Source organism: Branchiostoma lanceolatum, chromosome 1 (assembly GCF_035083965.1).
Source record: "Branchiostoma lanceolatum isolate klBraLanc5 chromosome 1, klBraLanc5.hap2, whole genome shotgun sequence".
NCBI lineage: Eukaryota > Metazoa > Chordata > Leptocardii > Amphioxiformes > Branchiostomatidae > Branchiostoma > Branchiostoma lanceolatum.
In genome coordinates, this window is record NC_089722.1 from 38,538,333 (window position 1) to 38,552,381 (window position 14,049).

The 14,049-nt window shown below is 48.2% G+C and overlaps 37 non-coding genes and 37 pseudogenes across 37 annotated transcripts; all 74 read left to right on the top strand.

The window, feature by feature from the left end:
• The first annotated feature begins 43 nt into the window (after nt 1-43).
• Nucleotides 44-163, top strand: LOC136426222 (5S ribosomal RNA). Its single transcript, XR_010754167.1, has one exon. It is a non-coding gene; the product is annotated as a 5S ribosomal RNA (ribosomal RNA).
• Nucleotides 164-234: 71 nt separating this feature from the next.
• On the top strand, nt 235-352 carry LOC136425982 (5S ribosomal RNA; annotated as a pseudogene).
• Nucleotides 353-423: 71 nt separating this feature from the next.
• Nucleotides 424-543, top strand: LOC136426223 (5S ribosomal RNA). Its single transcript, XR_010754168.1, has one exon. It is a non-coding gene; the product is annotated as a 5S ribosomal RNA (ribosomal RNA).
• Nucleotides 544-614: 71 nt separating this feature from the next.
• On the top strand, nt 615-732 carry LOC136425989 (5S ribosomal RNA; annotated as a pseudogene).
• Nucleotides 733-803: 71 nt separating this feature from the next.
• LOC136426224 (5S ribosomal RNA) lies at nt 804-923 on the top strand. Its single transcript, XR_010754169.1, has one exon. It is a non-coding gene; the product is annotated as a 5S ribosomal RNA (ribosomal RNA).
• A 71-nt stretch (nt 924-994) lies between these two features.
• Nucleotides 995-1,112, top strand: LOC136425993 (5S ribosomal RNA; annotated as a pseudogene).
• Nucleotides 1,113-1,183: 71 nt separating this feature from the next.
• On the top strand, nt 1,184-1,303 carry LOC136426237 (5S ribosomal RNA). Its single transcript, XR_010754180.1, has one exon. It is a non-coding gene; the product is annotated as a 5S ribosomal RNA (ribosomal RNA).
• A 71-nt stretch (nt 1,304-1,374) lies between these two features.
• On the top strand, nt 1,375-1,492 carry LOC136426001 (5S ribosomal RNA; annotated as a pseudogene).
• Nucleotides 1,493-1,563: 71 nt separating this feature from the next.
• On the top strand, nt 1,564-1,683 carry LOC136426249 (5S ribosomal RNA). The gene has a single exon (XR_010754191.1). It is a non-coding gene; the product is annotated as a 5S ribosomal RNA (ribosomal RNA).
• A 71-nt stretch (nt 1,684-1,754) lies between these two features.
• On the top strand, nt 1,755-1,872 carry LOC136426007 (5S ribosomal RNA; annotated as a pseudogene).
• Nucleotides 1,873-1,943: 71 nt separating this feature from the next.
• Nucleotides 1,944-2,063, top strand: LOC136426261 (5S ribosomal RNA). The gene has a single exon (XR_010754202.1). It is a non-coding gene; the product is annotated as a 5S ribosomal RNA (ribosomal RNA).
• A 71-nt stretch (nt 2,064-2,134) lies between these two features.
• Nucleotides 2,135-2,252, top strand: LOC136426012 (5S ribosomal RNA; annotated as a pseudogene).
• A 71-nt stretch (nt 2,253-2,323) lies between these two features.
• On the top strand, nt 2,324-2,443 carry LOC136426272 (5S ribosomal RNA). The gene has a single exon (XR_010754211.1). It is a non-coding gene; the product is annotated as a 5S ribosomal RNA (ribosomal RNA).
• A 71-nt stretch (nt 2,444-2,514) lies between these two features.
• On the top strand, nt 2,515-2,632 carry LOC136426019 (5S ribosomal RNA; annotated as a pseudogene).
• Nucleotides 2,633-2,703: 71 nt separating this feature from the next.
• On the top strand, nt 2,704-2,823 carry LOC136426283 (5S ribosomal RNA). Its single transcript, XR_010754222.1, has one exon. It is a non-coding gene; the product is annotated as a 5S ribosomal RNA (ribosomal RNA).
• Nucleotides 2,824-2,894: 71 nt separating this feature from the next.
• LOC136426026 (5S ribosomal RNA) lies at nt 2,895-3,012 on the top strand (annotated as a pseudogene).
• A 71-nt stretch (nt 3,013-3,083) lies between these two features.
• LOC136426295 (5S ribosomal RNA) lies at nt 3,084-3,203 on the top strand. The gene has a single exon (XR_010754233.1). It is a non-coding gene; the product is annotated as a 5S ribosomal RNA (ribosomal RNA).
• A 71-nt stretch (nt 3,204-3,274) lies between these two features.
• On the top strand, nt 3,275-3,392 carry LOC136426033 (5S ribosomal RNA; annotated as a pseudogene).
• A 71-nt stretch (nt 3,393-3,463) lies between these two features.
• LOC136426306 (5S ribosomal RNA) lies at nt 3,464-3,583 on the top strand. The gene has a single exon (XR_010754244.1). It is a non-coding gene; the product is annotated as a 5S ribosomal RNA (ribosomal RNA).
• A 71-nt stretch (nt 3,584-3,654) lies between these two features.
• Nucleotides 3,655-3,772, top strand: LOC136426038 (5S ribosomal RNA; annotated as a pseudogene).
• A 71-nt stretch (nt 3,773-3,843) lies between these two features.
• Nucleotides 3,844-3,963, top strand: LOC136426317 (5S ribosomal RNA). The gene has a single exon (XR_010754255.1). It is a non-coding gene; the product is annotated as a 5S ribosomal RNA (ribosomal RNA).
• Nucleotides 3,964-4,034: 71 nt separating this feature from the next.
• On the top strand, nt 4,035-4,152 carry LOC136426044 (5S ribosomal RNA; annotated as a pseudogene).
• Nucleotides 4,153-4,223: 71 nt separating this feature from the next.
• Nucleotides 4,224-4,343, top strand: LOC136426329 (5S ribosomal RNA). The gene has a single exon (XR_010754266.1). It is a non-coding gene; the product is annotated as a 5S ribosomal RNA (ribosomal RNA).
• Nucleotides 4,344-4,414: 71 nt separating this feature from the next.
• LOC136426050 (5S ribosomal RNA) lies at nt 4,415-4,532 on the top strand (annotated as a pseudogene).
• A 71-nt stretch (nt 4,533-4,603) lies between these two features.
• LOC136426340 (5S ribosomal RNA) lies at nt 4,604-4,723 on the top strand. The gene has a single exon (XR_010754276.1). It is a non-coding gene; the product is annotated as a 5S ribosomal RNA (ribosomal RNA).
• Nucleotides 4,724-4,794: 71 nt separating this feature from the next.
• On the top strand, nt 4,795-4,912 carry LOC136426058 (5S ribosomal RNA; annotated as a pseudogene).
• Nucleotides 4,913-4,983: 71 nt separating this feature from the next.
• Nucleotides 4,984-5,103, top strand: LOC136426352 (5S ribosomal RNA). Its single transcript, XR_010754281.1, has one exon. It is a non-coding gene; the product is annotated as a 5S ribosomal RNA (ribosomal RNA).
• Nucleotides 5,104-5,174: 71 nt separating this feature from the next.
• On the top strand, nt 5,175-5,292 carry LOC136426064 (5S ribosomal RNA; annotated as a pseudogene).
• Nucleotides 5,293-5,363: 71 nt separating this feature from the next.
• LOC136426363 (5S ribosomal RNA) lies at nt 5,364-5,483 on the top strand. The gene has a single exon (XR_010754290.1). It is a non-coding gene; the product is annotated as a 5S ribosomal RNA (ribosomal RNA).
• A 71-nt stretch (nt 5,484-5,554) lies between these two features.
• Nucleotides 5,555-5,672, top strand: LOC136426087 (5S ribosomal RNA; annotated as a pseudogene).
• A 71-nt stretch (nt 5,673-5,743) lies between these two features.
• Nucleotides 5,744-5,863, top strand: LOC136426372 (5S ribosomal RNA). The gene has a single exon (XR_010754299.1). It is a non-coding gene; the product is annotated as a 5S ribosomal RNA (ribosomal RNA).
• Nucleotides 5,864-5,934: 71 nt separating this feature from the next.
• On the top strand, nt 5,935-6,052 carry LOC136426098 (5S ribosomal RNA; annotated as a pseudogene).
• A 71-nt stretch (nt 6,053-6,123) lies between these two features.
• LOC136426373 (5S ribosomal RNA) lies at nt 6,124-6,243 on the top strand. Its single transcript, XR_010754300.1, has one exon. It is a non-coding gene; the product is annotated as a 5S ribosomal RNA (ribosomal RNA).
• Nucleotides 6,244-6,314: 71 nt separating this feature from the next.
• On the top strand, nt 6,315-6,432 carry LOC136426109 (5S ribosomal RNA; annotated as a pseudogene).
• Nucleotides 6,433-6,503: 71 nt separating this feature from the next.
• Nucleotides 6,504-6,623, top strand: LOC136426374 (5S ribosomal RNA). The gene has a single exon (XR_010754301.1). It is a non-coding gene; the product is annotated as a 5S ribosomal RNA (ribosomal RNA).
• A 71-nt stretch (nt 6,624-6,694) lies between these two features.
• On the top strand, nt 6,695-6,812 carry LOC136426114 (5S ribosomal RNA; annotated as a pseudogene).
• Nucleotides 6,813-6,883: 71 nt separating this feature from the next.
• LOC136426375 (5S ribosomal RNA) lies at nt 6,884-7,003 on the top strand. The gene has a single exon (XR_010754302.1). It is a non-coding gene; the product is annotated as a 5S ribosomal RNA (ribosomal RNA).
• Nucleotides 7,004-7,074: 71 nt separating this feature from the next.
• LOC136426122 (5S ribosomal RNA) lies at nt 7,075-7,192 on the top strand (annotated as a pseudogene).
• A 71-nt stretch (nt 7,193-7,263) lies between these two features.
• Nucleotides 7,264-7,383, top strand: LOC136426376 (5S ribosomal RNA). The gene has a single exon (XR_010754303.1). It is a non-coding gene; the product is annotated as a 5S ribosomal RNA (ribosomal RNA).
• A 71-nt stretch (nt 7,384-7,454) lies between these two features.
• On the top strand, nt 7,455-7,572 carry LOC136426127 (5S ribosomal RNA; annotated as a pseudogene).
• A 71-nt stretch (nt 7,573-7,643) lies between these two features.
• Nucleotides 7,644-7,763, top strand: LOC136426377 (5S ribosomal RNA). Its single transcript, XR_010754304.1, has one exon. It is a non-coding gene; the product is annotated as a 5S ribosomal RNA (ribosomal RNA).
• A 71-nt stretch (nt 7,764-7,834) lies between these two features.
• Nucleotides 7,835-7,952, top strand: LOC136426134 (5S ribosomal RNA; annotated as a pseudogene).
• A 71-nt stretch (nt 7,953-8,023) lies between these two features.
• On the top strand, nt 8,024-8,143 carry LOC136426378 (5S ribosomal RNA). Its single transcript, XR_010754305.1, has one exon. It is a non-coding gene; the product is annotated as a 5S ribosomal RNA (ribosomal RNA).
• Nucleotides 8,144-8,214: 71 nt separating this feature from the next.
• LOC136426138 (5S ribosomal RNA) lies at nt 8,215-8,332 on the top strand (annotated as a pseudogene).
• Nucleotides 8,333-8,403: 71 nt separating this feature from the next.
• LOC136426379 (5S ribosomal RNA) lies at nt 8,404-8,523 on the top strand. Its single transcript, XR_010754306.1, has one exon. It is a non-coding gene; the product is annotated as a 5S ribosomal RNA (ribosomal RNA).
• Nucleotides 8,524-8,594: 71 nt separating this feature from the next.
• On the top strand, nt 8,595-8,712 carry LOC136426146 (5S ribosomal RNA; annotated as a pseudogene).
• A 71-nt stretch (nt 8,713-8,783) lies between these two features.
• On the top strand, nt 8,784-8,903 carry LOC136426381 (5S ribosomal RNA). The gene has a single exon (XR_010754308.1). It is a non-coding gene; the product is annotated as a 5S ribosomal RNA (ribosomal RNA).
• A 71-nt stretch (nt 8,904-8,974) lies between these two features.
• LOC136425786 (5S ribosomal RNA) lies at nt 8,975-9,092 on the top strand (annotated as a pseudogene).
• Nucleotides 9,093-9,163: 71 nt separating this feature from the next.
• On the top strand, nt 9,164-9,283 carry LOC136426382 (5S ribosomal RNA). The gene has a single exon (XR_010754309.1). It is a non-coding gene; the product is annotated as a 5S ribosomal RNA (ribosomal RNA).
• Nucleotides 9,284-9,354: 71 nt separating this feature from the next.
• LOC136426152 (5S ribosomal RNA) lies at nt 9,355-9,472 on the top strand (annotated as a pseudogene).
• A 71-nt stretch (nt 9,473-9,543) lies between these two features.
• Nucleotides 9,544-9,663, top strand: LOC136426383 (5S ribosomal RNA). Its single transcript, XR_010754310.1, has one exon. It is a non-coding gene; the product is annotated as a 5S ribosomal RNA (ribosomal RNA).
• Nucleotides 9,664-9,734: 71 nt separating this feature from the next.
• LOC136426168 (5S ribosomal RNA) lies at nt 9,735-9,852 on the top strand (annotated as a pseudogene).
• Nucleotides 9,853-9,923: 71 nt separating this feature from the next.
• Nucleotides 9,924-10,043, top strand: LOC136426384 (5S ribosomal RNA). Its single transcript, XR_010754311.1, has one exon. It is a non-coding gene; the product is annotated as a 5S ribosomal RNA (ribosomal RNA).
• Nucleotides 10,044-10,114: 71 nt separating this feature from the next.
• On the top strand, nt 10,115-10,232 carry LOC136426176 (5S ribosomal RNA; annotated as a pseudogene).
• Nucleotides 10,233-10,303: 71 nt separating this feature from the next.
• Nucleotides 10,304-10,423, top strand: LOC136426385 (5S ribosomal RNA). The gene has a single exon (XR_010754312.1). It is a non-coding gene; the product is annotated as a 5S ribosomal RNA (ribosomal RNA).
• Nucleotides 10,424-10,494: 71 nt separating this feature from the next.
• On the top strand, nt 10,495-10,612 carry LOC136426178 (5S ribosomal RNA; annotated as a pseudogene).
• A 71-nt stretch (nt 10,613-10,683) lies between these two features.
• On the top strand, nt 10,684-10,803 carry LOC136425289 (5S ribosomal RNA). The gene has a single exon (XR_010753989.1). It is a non-coding gene; the product is annotated as a 5S ribosomal RNA (ribosomal RNA).
• Nucleotides 10,804-10,874: 71 nt separating this feature from the next.
• Nucleotides 10,875-10,992, top strand: LOC136426180 (5S ribosomal RNA; annotated as a pseudogene).
• A 71-nt stretch (nt 10,993-11,063) lies between these two features.
• Nucleotides 11,064-11,183, top strand: LOC136425296 (5S ribosomal RNA). The gene has a single exon (XR_010753990.1). It is a non-coding gene; the product is annotated as a 5S ribosomal RNA (ribosomal RNA).
• A 71-nt stretch (nt 11,184-11,254) lies between these two features.
• Nucleotides 11,255-11,372, top strand: LOC136426181 (5S ribosomal RNA; annotated as a pseudogene).
• Nucleotides 11,373-11,443: 71 nt separating this feature from the next.
• On the top strand, nt 11,444-11,563 carry LOC136425300 (5S ribosomal RNA). Its single transcript, XR_010753991.1, has one exon. It is a non-coding gene; the product is annotated as a 5S ribosomal RNA (ribosomal RNA).
• A 71-nt stretch (nt 11,564-11,634) lies between these two features.
• On the top strand, nt 11,635-11,752 carry LOC136426182 (5S ribosomal RNA; annotated as a pseudogene).
• A 71-nt stretch (nt 11,753-11,823) lies between these two features.
• On the top strand, nt 11,824-11,943 carry LOC136425306 (5S ribosomal RNA). Its single transcript, XR_010753992.1, has one exon. It is a non-coding gene; the product is annotated as a 5S ribosomal RNA (ribosomal RNA).
• A 71-nt stretch (nt 11,944-12,014) lies between these two features.
• LOC136426183 (5S ribosomal RNA) lies at nt 12,015-12,132 on the top strand (annotated as a pseudogene).
• A 71-nt stretch (nt 12,133-12,203) lies between these two features.
• LOC136425312 (5S ribosomal RNA) lies at nt 12,204-12,323 on the top strand. The gene has a single exon (XR_010753993.1). It is a non-coding gene; the product is annotated as a 5S ribosomal RNA (ribosomal RNA).
• A 71-nt stretch (nt 12,324-12,394) lies between these two features.
• On the top strand, nt 12,395-12,512 carry LOC136426184 (5S ribosomal RNA; annotated as a pseudogene).
• A 71-nt stretch (nt 12,513-12,583) lies between these two features.
• LOC136425324 (5S ribosomal RNA) lies at nt 12,584-12,703 on the top strand. The gene has a single exon (XR_010753995.1). It is a non-coding gene; the product is annotated as a 5S ribosomal RNA (ribosomal RNA).
• A 71-nt stretch (nt 12,704-12,774) lies between these two features.
• On the top strand, nt 12,775-12,892 carry LOC136426185 (5S ribosomal RNA; annotated as a pseudogene).
• Nucleotides 12,893-12,963: 71 nt separating this feature from the next.
• Nucleotides 12,964-13,083, top strand: LOC136425331 (5S ribosomal RNA). Its single transcript, XR_010753998.1, has one exon. It is a non-coding gene; the product is annotated as a 5S ribosomal RNA (ribosomal RNA).
• Nucleotides 13,084-13,154: 71 nt separating this feature from the next.
• LOC136426186 (5S ribosomal RNA) lies at nt 13,155-13,272 on the top strand (annotated as a pseudogene).
• A 71-nt stretch (nt 13,273-13,343) lies between these two features.
• On the top strand, nt 13,344-13,463 carry LOC136425337 (5S ribosomal RNA). Its single transcript, XR_010754000.1, has one exon. It is a non-coding gene; the product is annotated as a 5S ribosomal RNA (ribosomal RNA).
• Nucleotides 13,464-13,534: 71 nt separating this feature from the next.
• LOC136426188 (5S ribosomal RNA) lies at nt 13,535-13,652 on the top strand (annotated as a pseudogene).
• Nucleotides 13,653-13,723: 71 nt separating this feature from the next.
• Nucleotides 13,724-13,843, top strand: LOC136425344 (5S ribosomal RNA). The gene has a single exon (XR_010754003.1). It is a non-coding gene; the product is annotated as a 5S ribosomal RNA (ribosomal RNA).
• Nucleotides 13,844-13,914: 71 nt separating this feature from the next.
• LOC136426189 (5S ribosomal RNA) lies at nt 13,915-14,032 on the top strand (annotated as a pseudogene).
• Nucleotides 14,033-14,049: the final 17 nt, after the last annotated feature.

Consider the following 14,049-nt stretch of genomic DNA (forward strand, 5'->3'; position numbering starts at 1 on the left):
TGGAACAAGTGGCTACAAGTAAGCCACCAAAACATCATCTTTCGCCTACGGCCACATCACGTTGAGAACACCCGATCCCGTTCGATCTCGGATAGTTAAGCAACGTCGAGTCCGGTCAGTACCTGGATGGGAGACCACTTGGGAACACCGGATGCTGTAGGCGTCTTTTTGATTTTTTTTCTTTCAATCATTGGAAAAGGTGGCTATAAGTAAGCCAGCAAAACATCATCTTTCGCCTACGGGCACATGGCGTTGACAACACCCGATCCCGTTCGAACTCGGATAGTTAAGCAACGTCGAGTCCGGTCAGTGCCTGGATGGGAGACCTCCGGGGAACACCATTCTGTAGACGTCTTTTTGATTTTTTTTCTTTCAATCATTGGAACAAGTGGCTACAAGTAAGCCACCAAAACATCATCTTTCGCCTACGGCCACATCACGTTGAGAACACCCGATCCCGTTCGATCTCGGATAGTTAAGCAACGTCGAGTCCGGTCAGTACCTGGATGGGAGACCACTTGGGAACACCGGATGCTGTAGGCGTCTTTTTGATTTTTTTTCTTTCAATCATTGGAAAAGGTGGCTATAAGTAAGCCAGCAAAACATCATCTTTCGCCTACGGGCACATGGCGTTGACAACACCCGATCCCGTTCGAACTCGGATAGTTAAGCAACGTCGAGTCCGGTCAGTGCCTGGATGGGAGACCTCCGGGGAACACCATTCTGTAGACGTCTTTTTGATTTTTTTTCTTTCAATCATTGGAACAAGTGGCTACAAGTAAGCCACCAAAACATCATCTTTCGCCTACGGCCACATCACGTTGAGAACACCCGATCCCGTTCGATCTCGGATAGTTAAGCAACGTCGAGTCCGGTCAGTACCTGGATGGGAGACCACTTGGGAACACCGGATGCTGTAGGCGTCTTTTTGATTTTTTTTCTTTCAATCATTGGAAAAGGTGGCTATAAGTTAGCCAGCAAAACATCATCTTTCGCCTACGGGCACATGGCGTTGACAACACCCGATCCCGTTCGAACTCGGATAGTTAAGCAACGTCGAGTCCGGTCAGTGCCTGGATGGGAGACCTCCGGGGAACACCATTCTGTAGACGTCTTTTTGATTTTTTTTCTTTCAATCATTGGAACAAGTGGCTACAAGTAAGCCACCAAAACATCATCTTTCGCCTACGGCCACATCACGTTGAGAACACCCGATCCCGTTCGATCTCGGATAGTTAAGCAACGTCGAGTCCGGTCAGTACCTGGATGGGAGACCACTTGGGAACACCGGATGCTGTAGGCGTCTTTTTGATTTTTTTTCTTTCAATCATTGGAAAAGGTGGCTATAAGTAAGCCAGCAAAACATCATCTTTCGCCTACGGGCACATGGCGTTGACAACACCCGATCCCGTTCGAACTCGGATAGTTAAGCAACGTCGAGTCCGGTCAGTGCCTGGATGGGAGACCTCCGGGGAACACCATTCTGTAGACGTCTTTTTGATTTTTTTTCTTTCAATCATTGGAACAAGTGGCTACAAGTAAGCCACCAAAACATCATCTTTCGCCTACGGCCACATCACGTTGAGAACACCCGATCCCGTTCGATCTCGGATAGTTAAGCAACGTCGAGTCCGGTCAGTACCTGGATGGGAGACCACTTGGGAACACCGGATGCTGTAGGCGTCTTTTTGATTTTTTTTCTTTCAATCATTGGAAAAGGTGGCTATAAGTTAGCCAGCAAAACATCATCTTTCGCCTACGGGCACATGGCGTTGACAACACCCGATCCCGTTCGAACTCGGATAGTTAAGCAACGTCGAGTCCGGTCAGTGCCTGGATGGGAGACCTCCGGGGAACACCATTCTGTAGACGTCTTTTTGATTTTTTTTCTTTCAATCATTGGAACAAGTGGCTACAAGTAAGCCACCAAAACATCATCTTTCGCCTACGGCCACATCACGTTGAGAACACCCGATCCCGTTCGATCTCGGATAGTTAAGCAACGTCGAGTCCGGTCAGTACCTGGATGGGAGACCACTTGGGAACACCGGATGCTGTAGGCGTCTTTTTGATTTTTTTTCTTTCAATCATTGGAAAAGGTGGCTATAAGTAAGCCAGCAAAACATCATCTTTCGCCTACGGGCACATGGCGTTGACAACACCCGATCCCGTTCGAACTCGGATAGTTAAGCAACGTCGAGTCCGGTCAGTGCCTGGATGGGAGACCTCCGGGGAACACCATTCTGTAGACGTCTTTTTGATTTTTTTTCTTTCAATCATTGGAACAAGTGGCTACAAGTAAGCCACCAAAACATCATCTTTCGCCTACGGCCACATCACGTTGAGAACACCCGATCCCGTTCGATCTCGGATAGTTAAGCAACGTCGAGTCCGGTCAGTACCTGGATGGGAGACCACTTGGGAACACCGGATGCTGTAGGCGTCTTTTTGATTTTTTTTCTTTCAATCATTGGAAAAGGTGGCTATAAGTAAGCCAGCAAAACATCATCTTTCGCCTACGGGCACATGGCGTTGACAACACCCGATCCCGTTCGAACTCGGATAGTTAAGCAACGTCGAGTCCGGTCAGTGCCTGGATGGGAGACCTCCGGGGAACACCATTCTGTAGACGTCTTTTTGATTTTTTTTCTTTCAATCATTGGAACAAGTGGCTACAAGTAAGCCACCAAAACATCATCTTTCGCCTACGGCCACATCACGTTGAGAACACCCGATCCCGTTCGATCTCGGATAGTTAAGCAACGTCGAGTCCGGTCAGTACCTGGATGGGAGACCACTTGGGAACACCGGATGCTGTAGGCGTCTTTTTGATTTTTTTTCTTTCAATCATTGGAAAAGGTGGCTATAAGTAAGCCAGCAAAACATCATCTTTCGCCTACGGGCACATGGCGTTGACAACACCCGATCCCGTTCGAACTCGGATAGTTAAGCAACGTCGAGTCCGGTCAGTGCCTGGATGGGAGACCTCCGGGGAACACCATTCTGTAGACGTCTTTTTGATTTTTTTTCTTTCAATCATTGGAACAAGTGGCTACAAGTAAGCCACCAAAACATCATCTTTCGCCTACGGCCACATCACGTTGAGAACACCCGATCCCGTTCGATCTCGGATAGTTAAGCAACGTCGAGTCCGGTCAGTACCTGGATGGGAGACCACTTGGGAACACCGGATGCTGTAGGCGTCTTTTTGATTTTTTTTCTTTCAATCATTGGAAAAGGTGGCTATAAGTAAGCCAGCAAAACATCATCTTTCGCCTACGGGCACATGGCGTTGACAACACCCGATCCCGTTCGAACTCGGATAGTTAAGCAACGTCGAGTCCGGTCAGTGCCTGGATGGGAGACCTCCGGGGAACACCATTCTGTAGACGTCTTTTTGATTTTTTTTCTTTCAATCATTGGAACAAGTGGCTACAAGTAAGCCACCAAAACATCATCTTTCGCCTACGGCCACATCACGTTGAGAACACCCGATCCCGTTCGATCTCGGATAGTTAAGCAACGTCGAGTCCGGTCAGTACCTGGATGGGAGACCACTTGGGAACACCGGATGCTGTAGGCGTCTTTTTGATTTTTTTTCTTTCAATCATTGGAAAAGGTGGCTATAAGTAAGCCAGCAAAACATCATCTTTCGCCTACGGGCACATGGCGTTGACAACACCCGATCCCGTTCGAACTCGGATAGTTAAGCAACGTCGAGTCCGGTCAGTGCCTGGATGGGAGACCTCCGGGGAACACCATTCTGTAGACGTCTTTTTGATTTTTTTTCTTTCAATCATTGGAACAAGTGGCTACAAGTAAGCCACCAAAACATCATCTTTCGCCTACGGCCACATCACGTTGAGAACACCCGATCCCGTTCGATCTCGGATAGTTAAGCAACGTCGAGTCCGGTCAGTACCTGGATGGGAGACCACTTGGGAACACCGGATGCTGTAGGCGTCTTTTTGATTTTTTTTCTTTCAATCATTGGAAAAGGTGGCTATAAGTAAGCCAGCAAAACATCATCTTTCGCCTACGGGCACATGGCGTTGACAACACCCGATCCCGTTCGAACTCGGATAGTTAAGCAACGTCGAGTCCGGTCAGTGCCTGGATGGGAGACCTCCGGGGAACACCATTCTGTAGACGTCTTTTTGATTTTTTTTCTTTCAATCATTGGAACAAGTGGCTACAAGTAAGCCACCAAAACATCATCTTTCGCCTACGGCCACATCACGTTGAGAACACCCGATCCCGTTCGATCTCGGATAGTTAAGCAACGTCGAGTCCGGTCAGTACCTGGATGGGAGACCACTTGGGAACACCGGATGCTGTAGGCGTCTTTTTGATTTTTTTTCTTTCAATCATTGGAAAAGGTGGCTATAAGTAAGCCAGCAAAACATCATCTTTCGCCTACGGGCACATGGCGTTGACAACACCCGATCCCGTTCGAACTCGGATAGTTAAGCAACGTCGAGTCCGGTCAGTGCCTGGATGGGAGACCTCCGGGGAACACCATTCTGTAGACGTCTTTTTGATTTTTTTTCTTTCAATCATTGGAACAAGTGGCTACAAGTAAGCCACCAAAACATCATCTTTCGCCTACGGCCACATCACGTTGAGAACACCCGATCCCGTTCGATCTCGGATAGTTAAGCAACGTCGAGTCCGGTCAGTACCTGGATGGGAGACCACTTGGGAACACCGGATGCTGTAGGCGTCTTTTTGATTTTTTTTCTTTCAATCATTGGAAAAGGTGGCTATAAGTAAGCCAGCAAAACATCATCTTTCGCCTACGGGCACATGGCGTTGACAACACCCGATCCCGTTCGAACTCGGATAGTTAAGCAACGTCGAGTCCGGTCAGTGCCTGGATGGGAGACCTCCGGGGAACACCATTCTGTAGACGTCTTTTTGATTTTTTTTCTTTCAATCATTGGAACAAGTGGCTACAAGTAAGCCACCAAAACATCATCTTTCGCCTACGGCCACATCACGTTGAGAACACCCGATCCCGTTCGATCTCGGATAGTTAAGCAACGTCGAGTCCGGTCAGTACCTGGATGGGAGACCACTTGGGAACACCGGATGCTGTAGGCGTCTTTTTGATTTTTTTTCTTTCAATCATTGGAAAAGGTGGCTATAAGTAAGCCAGCAAAACATCATCTTTCGCCTACGGGCACATGGCGTTGACAACACCCGATCCCGTTCGAACTCGGATAGTTAAGCAACGTCGAGTCCGGTCAGTGCCTGGATGGGAGACCTCCGGGGAACACCATTCTGTAGACGTCTTTTTGATTTTTTTTCTTTCAATCATTGGAACAAGTGGCTACAAGTAAGCCACCAAAACATCATCTTTCGCCTACGGCCACATCACGTTGAGAACACCCGATCCCGTTCGATCTCGGATAGTTAAGCAACGTCGAGTCCGGTCAGTACCTGGATGGGAGACCACTTGGGAACACCGGATGCTGTAGGCGTCTTTTTGATTTTTTTTCTTTCAATCATTGGAAAAGGTGGCTATAAGTAAGCCAGCAAAACATCATCTTTCGCCTACGGGCACATGGCGTTGACAACACCCGATCCCGTTCGAACTCGGATAGTTAAGCAACGTCGAGTCCGGTCAGTGCCTGGATGGGAGACCTCCGGGGAACACCATTCTGTAGACGTCTTTTTGATTTTTTTTCTTTCAATCATTGGAACAAGTGGCTACAAGTAAGCCACCAAAACATCATCTTTCGCCTACGGCCACATCACGTTGAGAACACCCGATCCCGTTCGATCTCGGATAGTTAAGCAACGTCGAGTCCGGTCAGTACCTGGATGGGAGACCACTTGGGAACACCGGATGCTGTAGGCGTCTTTTTGATTTTTTTTCTTTCAATCATTGGAAAAGGTGGCTATAAGTAAGCCAGCAAAACATCATCTTTCGCCTACGGGCACATGGCGTTGACAACACCCGATCCCGTTCGAACTCGGATAGTTAAGCAACGTCGAGTCCGGTCAGTGCCTGGATGGGAGACCTCCGGGGAACACCATTCTGTAGACGTCTTTTTGATTTTTTTTCTTTCAATCATTGGAACAAGTGGCTACAAGTAAGCCACCAAAACATCATCTTTCGCCTACGGCCACATCACGTTGAGAACACCCGATCCCGTTCGATCTCGGATAGTTAAGCAACGTCGAGTCCGGTCAGTACCTGGATGGGAGACCACTTGGGAACACCGGATGCTGTAGGCGTCTTTTTGATTTTTTTTCTTTCAATCATTGGAAAAGGTGGCTATAAGTAAGCCAGCAAAACATCATCTTTCGCCTACGGGCACATGGCGTTGACAACACCCGATCCCGTTCGAACTCGGATAGTTAAGCAACGTCGAGTCCGGTCAGTGCCTGGATGGGAGACCTCCGGGGAACACCATTCTGTAGACGTCTTTTTGATTTTTTTTCTTTCAATCATTGGAACAAGTGGCTACAAGTAAGCCACCAAAACATCATCTTTCGCCTACGGCCACATCACGTTGAGAACACCCGATCCCGTTCGATCTCGGATAGTTAAGCAACGTCGAGTCCGGTCAGTACCTGGATGGGAGACCACTTGGGAACACCGGATGCTGTAGGCGTCTTTTTGATTTTTTTTCTTTCAATCATTGGAAAAGGTGGCTATAAGTAAGCCAGCAAAACATCATCTTTCGCCTACGGGCACATGGCGTTGACAACACCCGATCCCGTTCGAACTCGGATAGTTAAGCAACGTCGAGTCCGGTCAGTGCCTGGATGGGAGACCTCCGGGGAACACCATTCTGTAGACGTCTTTTTGATTTTTTTTCTTTCAATCATTGGAACAAGTGGCTACAAGTAAGCCACCAAAACATCATCTTTCGCCTACGGCCACATCACGTTGAGAACACCCGATCCCGTTCGATCTCGGATAGTTAAGCAACGTCGAGTCCGGTCAGTACCTGGATGGGAGACCACTTGGGAACACCGGATGCTGTAGGCGTCTTTTTGATTTTTTTTCTTTCAATCATTGGAAAAGGTGGCTATAAGTAAGCCAGCAAAACATCATCTTTCGCCTACGGGCACATGGCGTTGACAACACCCGATCCCGTTCGAACTCGGATAGTTAAGCAACGTCGAGTCCGGTCAGTGCCTGGATGGGAGACCTCCGGGGAACACCATTCTGTAGACGTCTTTTTGATTTTTTTTCTTTCAATCATTGGAACAAGTGGCTACAAGTAAGCCACCAAAACATCATCTTTCGCCTACGGCCACATCACGTTGAGAACACCCGATCCCGTTCGATCTCGGATAGTTAAGCAACGTCGAGTCCGGTCAGTACCTGGATGGGAGACCACTTGGGAACACCGGATGCTGTAGGCGTCTTTTTGATTTTTTTTCTTTCAATCATTGGAAAAGGTGGCTATAAGTAAGCCAGCAAAACATCATCTTTCGCCTACGGGCACATGGCGTTGACAACACCCGATCCCGTTCGAACTCGGATAGTTAAGCAACGTCGAGTCCGGTCAGTGCCTGGATGGGAGACCTCCGGGGAACACCATTCTGTAGACGTCTTTTTGATTTTTTTTCTTTCAATCATTGGAACAAGTGGCTACAAGTAAGCCACCAAAACATCATCTTTCGCCTACGGCCACATCACGTTGAGAACACCCGATCCCGTTCGATCTCGGATAGTTAAGCAACGTCGAGTCCGGTCAGTACCTGGATGGGAGACCACTTGGGAACACCGGATGCTGTAGGCGTCTTTTTGATTTTTTTTCTTTCAATCATTGGAAAAGGTGGCTATAAGTAAGCCAGCAAAACATCATCTTTCGCCTACGGGCACATGGCGTTGACAACACCCGATCCCGTTCGAACTCGGATAGTTAAGCAACGTCGAGTCCGGTCAGTGCCTGGATGGGAGACCTCCGGGGAACACCATTCTGTAGACGTCTTTTTGATTTTTTTTCTTTCAATCATTGGAACAAGTGGCTACAAGTAAGCCACCAAAACATCATCTTTCGCCTACGGCCACATCACGTTGAGAACACCCGATCCCGTTCGATCTCGGATAGTTAAGCAACGTCGAGTCCGGTCAGTACCTGGATGGGAGACCACTTGGGAACACCGGATGCTGTAGGCGTCTTTTTGATTTTTTTTCTTTCAATCATTGGAAAAGGTGGCTATAAGTAAGCCAGCAAAACATCATCTTTCGCCTACGGGCACATGGCGTTGACAACACCCGATCCCGTTCGAACTCGGATAGTTAAGCAACGTCGAGTCCGGTCAGTGCCTGGATGGGAGACCTCCGGGGAACACCATTCTGTAGACGTCTTTTTGATTTTTTTTCTTTCAATCATTGGAACAAGTGGCTACAAGTAAGCCACCAAAACATCATCTTTCGCCTACGGCCACATCACGTTGAGAACACCCGATCCCGTTCGATCTCGGATAGTTAAGCAACGTCGAGTCCGGTCAGTACCTGGATGGGAGACCACTTGGGAACACCGGATGCTGTAGGCGTCTTTTTGATTTTTTTTCTTTCAATCATTGGAAAAGGTGGCTATAAGTAAGCCAGCAAAACATCATCTTTCGCCTACGGGCACATGGCGTTGACAACACCCGATCCCGTTCGAACTCGGATAGTTAAGCAACGTCGAGTCCGGTCAGTGCCTGGATGGGAGACCTCCGGGGAACACCATTCTGTAGACGTCTTTTTGATTTTTTTTCTTTCAATCATTGGAACAAGTGGCTACAAGTAAGCCACCAAAACATCATCTTTCGCCTACGGCCACATCACGTTGAGAACACCCGATCCCGTTCGATCTCGGATAGTTAAGCAACGTCGAGTCCGGTCAGTACCTGGATGGGAGACCACTTGGGAACACCGGATGCTGTAGGCGTCTTTTTGATTTTTTTTCTTTCAATCATTGGAAAAGGTGGCTATAAGTAAGCCAGCAAAACATCATCTTTCGCCTACGGGCACATGGCGTTGACAACACCCGATCCCGTTCGAACTCGGATAGTTAAGCAACGTCGAGTCCGGTCAGTGCCTGGATGGGAGACCTCCGGGGAACACCATTCTGTAGACGTCTTTTTGATTTTTTTTCTTTCAATCATTGGAACAAGTGGCTACAAGTAAGCCACCAAAACATCATCTTTCGCCTACGGCCACATCACGTTGAGAACACCCGATCCCGTTCGATCTCGGATAGTTAAGCAACGTCGAGTCCGGTCAGTACCTGGATGGGAGACCACTTGGGAACACCGGATGCTGTAGGCGTCTTTTTGATTTTTTTTCTTTCAATCATTGGAAAAGGTGGCTATAAGTAAGCCAGCAAAACATCATCTTTCGCCTACGGGCACATGGCGTTGACAACACCCGATCCCGTTCGAACTCGGATAGTTAAGCAACGTCGAGTCCGGTCAGTGCCTGGATGGGAGACCTCCGGGGAACACCATTCTGTAGACGTCTTTTTGATTTTTTTTCTTTCAATCATTGGAACAAGTGGCTACAAGTAAGCCACCAAAACATCATCTTTCGCCTACGGCCACATCACGTTGAGAACACCCGATCCCGTTCGATCTCGGATAGTTAAGCAACGTCGAGTCCGGTCAGTACCTGGATGGGAGACCACTTGGGAACACCGGATGCTGTAGGCGTCTTTTTGATTTTTTTTCTTTCAATCATTGGAAAAGGTGGCTATAAGTAAGCCAGCAAAACATCATCTTTCGCCTACGGGCACATGGCGTTGACAACACCCGATCCCGTTCGAACTCGGATAGTTAAGCAACGTCGAGTCCGGTCAGTGCCTGGATGGGAGACCTCCGGGGAACACCATTCTGTAGACGTCTTTTTGATTTTTTTTCTTTCAATCATTGGAACAAGTGGCTACAAGTAAGCCACCAAAACATCATCTTTCGCCTACGGCCACATCACGTTGAGAACACCCGATCCCGTTCGATCTCGGATAGTTAAGCAACGTCGAGTCCGGTCAGTACCTGGATGGGAGACCACTTGGGAACACCGGATGCTGTAGGCGTCTTTTTGATTTTTTTTCTTTCAATCATTGGAAAAGGTGGCTATAAGTAAGCCAGCAAAACATCATCTTTCGCCTACGGGCACATGGCGTTGACAACACCCGATCCCGTTCGAACTCGGATAGTTAAGCAACGTCGAGTCCGGTCAGTGCCTGGATGGGAGACCTCCGGGGAACACCATTCTGTAGACGTCTTTTTGATTTTTTTTCTTTCAATCATTGGAACAAGTGGCTACAAGTAAGCCACCAAAACATCATCTTTCGCCTACGGCCACATCACGTTGAGAACACCCGATCCCGTTCGATCTCGGATAGTTAAGCAACGTCGAGTCCGGTCAGTACCTGGATGGGAGACCACTTGGGAACACCGGATGCTGTAGGCGTCTTTTTGATTTTTTTTCTTTCAATCATTGGAAAAGGTGGCTATAAGTAAGCCAGCAAAACATCATCTTTCGCCTACGGGCACATGGCGTTGACAACACCCGATCCCGTTCGAACTCGGATAGTTAAGCAACGTCGAGTCCGGTCAGTGCCTGGATGGGAGACCTCCGGGGAACACCATTCTGTAGACGTCTTTTTGATTTTTTTTCTTTCAATCATTGGAACAAGTGGCTACAAGTAAGCCACCAAAACATCATCTTTCGCCTACGGCCACATCACGTTGAGAACACCCGATCCCGTTCGATCTCGGATAGTTAAGCAACGTCGAGTCCGGTCAGTACCTGGATGGGAGACCACTTGGGAACACCGGATGCTGTAGGCGTCTTTTTGATTTTTTTTCTTTCAATCATTGGAAAAGGTGGCTATAAGTAAGCCAGCAAAACATCATCTTTCGCCTACGGGCACATGGCGTTGACAACACCCGATCCCGTTCGAACTCGGATAGTTAAGCAACGTCGAGTCCGGTCAGTGCCTGGATGGGAGACCTCCGGGGAACACCATTCTGTAGACGTCTTTTTGATTTTTTTTCTTTCAATCATTGGAACAAGTGGCTACAAGTAAGCCACCAAAACATCATCTTTCGCCTACGGCCACATCACGTTGAGAACACCCGATCCCGTTCGATCTCGGATAGTTAAGCAACGTCGAGTCCGGTCAGTACCTGGATGGGAGACCACTTGGGAACACCGGATGCTGTAGGCGTCTTTTTGATTTTTTTTCTTTCAATCATTGGAAAAGGTGGCTATAAGTAAGCCAGCAAAACATCATCTTTCGCCTACGGGCACATGGCGTTGACAACACCCGATCCCGTTCGAACTCGGATAGTTAAGCAACGTCGAGTCCGGTCAGTGCCTGGATGGGAGACCTCCGGGGAACACCATTCTGTAGACGTCTTTTTGATTTTTTTTCTTTCAATCATTGGAACAAGTGGCTACAAGTAAGCCACCAAAACATCATCTTTCGCCTACGGCCACATCACGTTGAGAACACCCGATCCCGTTCGATCTCGGATAGTTAAGCAACGTCGAGTCCGGTCAGTACCTGGATGGGAGACCACTTGGGAACACCGGATGCTGTAGGCGTCTTTTTGATTTTTTTTCTTTCAATCATTGGAAAAGGTGGCTATAAGTAAGCCAGCAAAACATCATCTTTCGCCTACGGGCACATGGCGTTGACAACACCCGATCCCGTTCGAACTCGGATAGTTAAGCAACGTCGAGTCCGGTCAGTGCCTGGATGGGAGACCTCCGGGGAACACCATTCTGTAGACGTCTTTTTGATTTTTTTTCTTTCAATCATTGGAACAAGTGGCTACAAGTAAGCCACCAAAACATCATCTTTCGCCTACGGCCACATCACGTTGAGAACACCCGATCCCGTTCGATCTCGGATAGTTAAGCAACGTCGAGTCCGGTCAGTACCTGGATGGGAGACCACTTGGGAACACCGGATGCTGTAGGCGTCTTTTTGATTTTTTTTCTTTCAATCATTGGAAAAGGTGGCTATAAGTAAGCCAGCAAAACATCATCTTTCGCCTACGGGCACATGGCGTTGACAACACCCGATCCCGTTCGAACTCGGATAGTTAAGCAACGTCGAGTCCGGTCAGTGCCTGGATGGGAGACCTCCGGGGAACACCATTCTGTAGACGTCTTTTTGATTTTTTTTCTTTCAATCATTGGAACAAGTGGCTACAAGTAAGCCACCAAAACATCATCTTTCGCCTACGGCCACATCACGTTGAGAACACCCGATCCCGTTCGATCTCGGATAGTTAAGCAACGTCGAGTCCGGTCAGTACCTGGATGGGAGACCACTTGGGAACACCGGATGCTGTAGGCGTCTTTTTGATTTTTTTTCTTTCAATCATTGGAAAAGGTGGCTATAAGTAAGCCAGCAAAACATCATCTTTCGCCTACGGGCACATGGCGTTGACAACACCCGATCCCGTTCGAACTCGGATAGTTAAGCAACGTCGAGTCCGGTCAGTGCCTGGATGGGAGACCTCCGGGGAACACCATTCTGTAGACGTCTTTTTGATTTTTTTTCTTTCAATCATTGGAACAAGTGGCTACAAGTAAGCCACCAAAACATCATCTTTCGCCTACGGCCACATCACGTTGAGAACACCCGATCCCGTTCGATCTCGGATAGTTAAGCAACGTCGAGTCCGGTCAGTACCTGGATGGGAGACCACTTGGGAACACCGGATGCTGTAGGCGTCTTTTTGATTTTTTTTCTTTCAATCATTGGAAAAGGTGGCTATAAGTAAGCCAGCAAAACATCATCTTTCGCCTACGGGCACATGGCGTTGACAACACCCGATCCCGTTCGAACTCGGATAGTTAAGCAACGTCGAGTCCGGTCAGTGCCTGGATGGGAGACCTCCGGGGAACACCATTCTGTAGACGTCTTTTTGATTTTTTTTCTTTCAATCATTGGAACAAGTGGCTACAAGTAAGCCACCAAAACATCATCTTTCGCCTACGGCCACATCACGTTGAGAACACCCGATCCCGTTCGATCTCGGATAGTTAAGCAACGTCGAGTCCGGTCAGTACCTGGATGGGAGACCACTTGGGAACACCGGATGCTGTAGGCGTCTTTTTGATTTTTTTTCTTTCAATCATTGGAAAAGGTGGCTATAAGTAAGCCAGCAAAACATCATCTTTCGCCTACGGGCACATGGCGTTGACAACACCCGATCCCGTTCGAACTCGGATAGTTAAGCAACGTCGAGTCCGGTCAGTGCCTGGATGGGAGACCTCCGGGGAACACCATTCTGTAGACGTCTTTTTGATTTTTTTTCTTTCAATCATTGGAACAAGTGGCTACAAGTAAGCCACCAAAACATCATCTTTCGCCTACGGCCACATCACGTTGAGAACACCCGATCCCGTTCGATCTCGGATAGTTAAGCAACGTCGAGTCCGGTCAGTACCTGGATGGGAGACCACTTGGGAACACCGGATGCTGTAGGCGTCTTTTTGATTTTTTTTCTTTCAATCATTGGAAAAGGTGGCTATAAGTAAGCCAGCAAAACATCATCTTTCGCCTACGGGCACATGGCGTTGACAACACCCGATCCCGTTCGAACTCGGATAGTTAAGCAACGTCGAGTCCGGTCAGTGCCTGGATGGGAGACCTCCGGGGAACACCATTCTGTAGACGTCTTTTTGATTTTTTTTCTTTCAATCATTGGAACAAGTGGCTACAAGTAAGCCACCAAAACATCATCTTTCGCCTACGGCCACATCACGTTGAGAACACCCGATCCCGTTCGATCTCGGATAGTTAAGCAACGTCGAGTCCGGTCAGTACCTGGATGGGAGACCACTTGGGAACACCGGATGCTGTAGGCGTCTTTTTGATTTTTTTTCTTTCAATCATTGGAAAAGGTGGCTATAAGTAAGCCAGCAAAACATCATCTTTCGCCTACGGGCACATGGCGTTGACAACACCCGATCCCGTTCGAACTCGGATAGTTAAGCAACGTCGAGTCCGGTCAGTGCCTGGATGGGAGACCTCCGGGGAACACCATTCTGTAGACGTCTTTTTGATTTTTTTT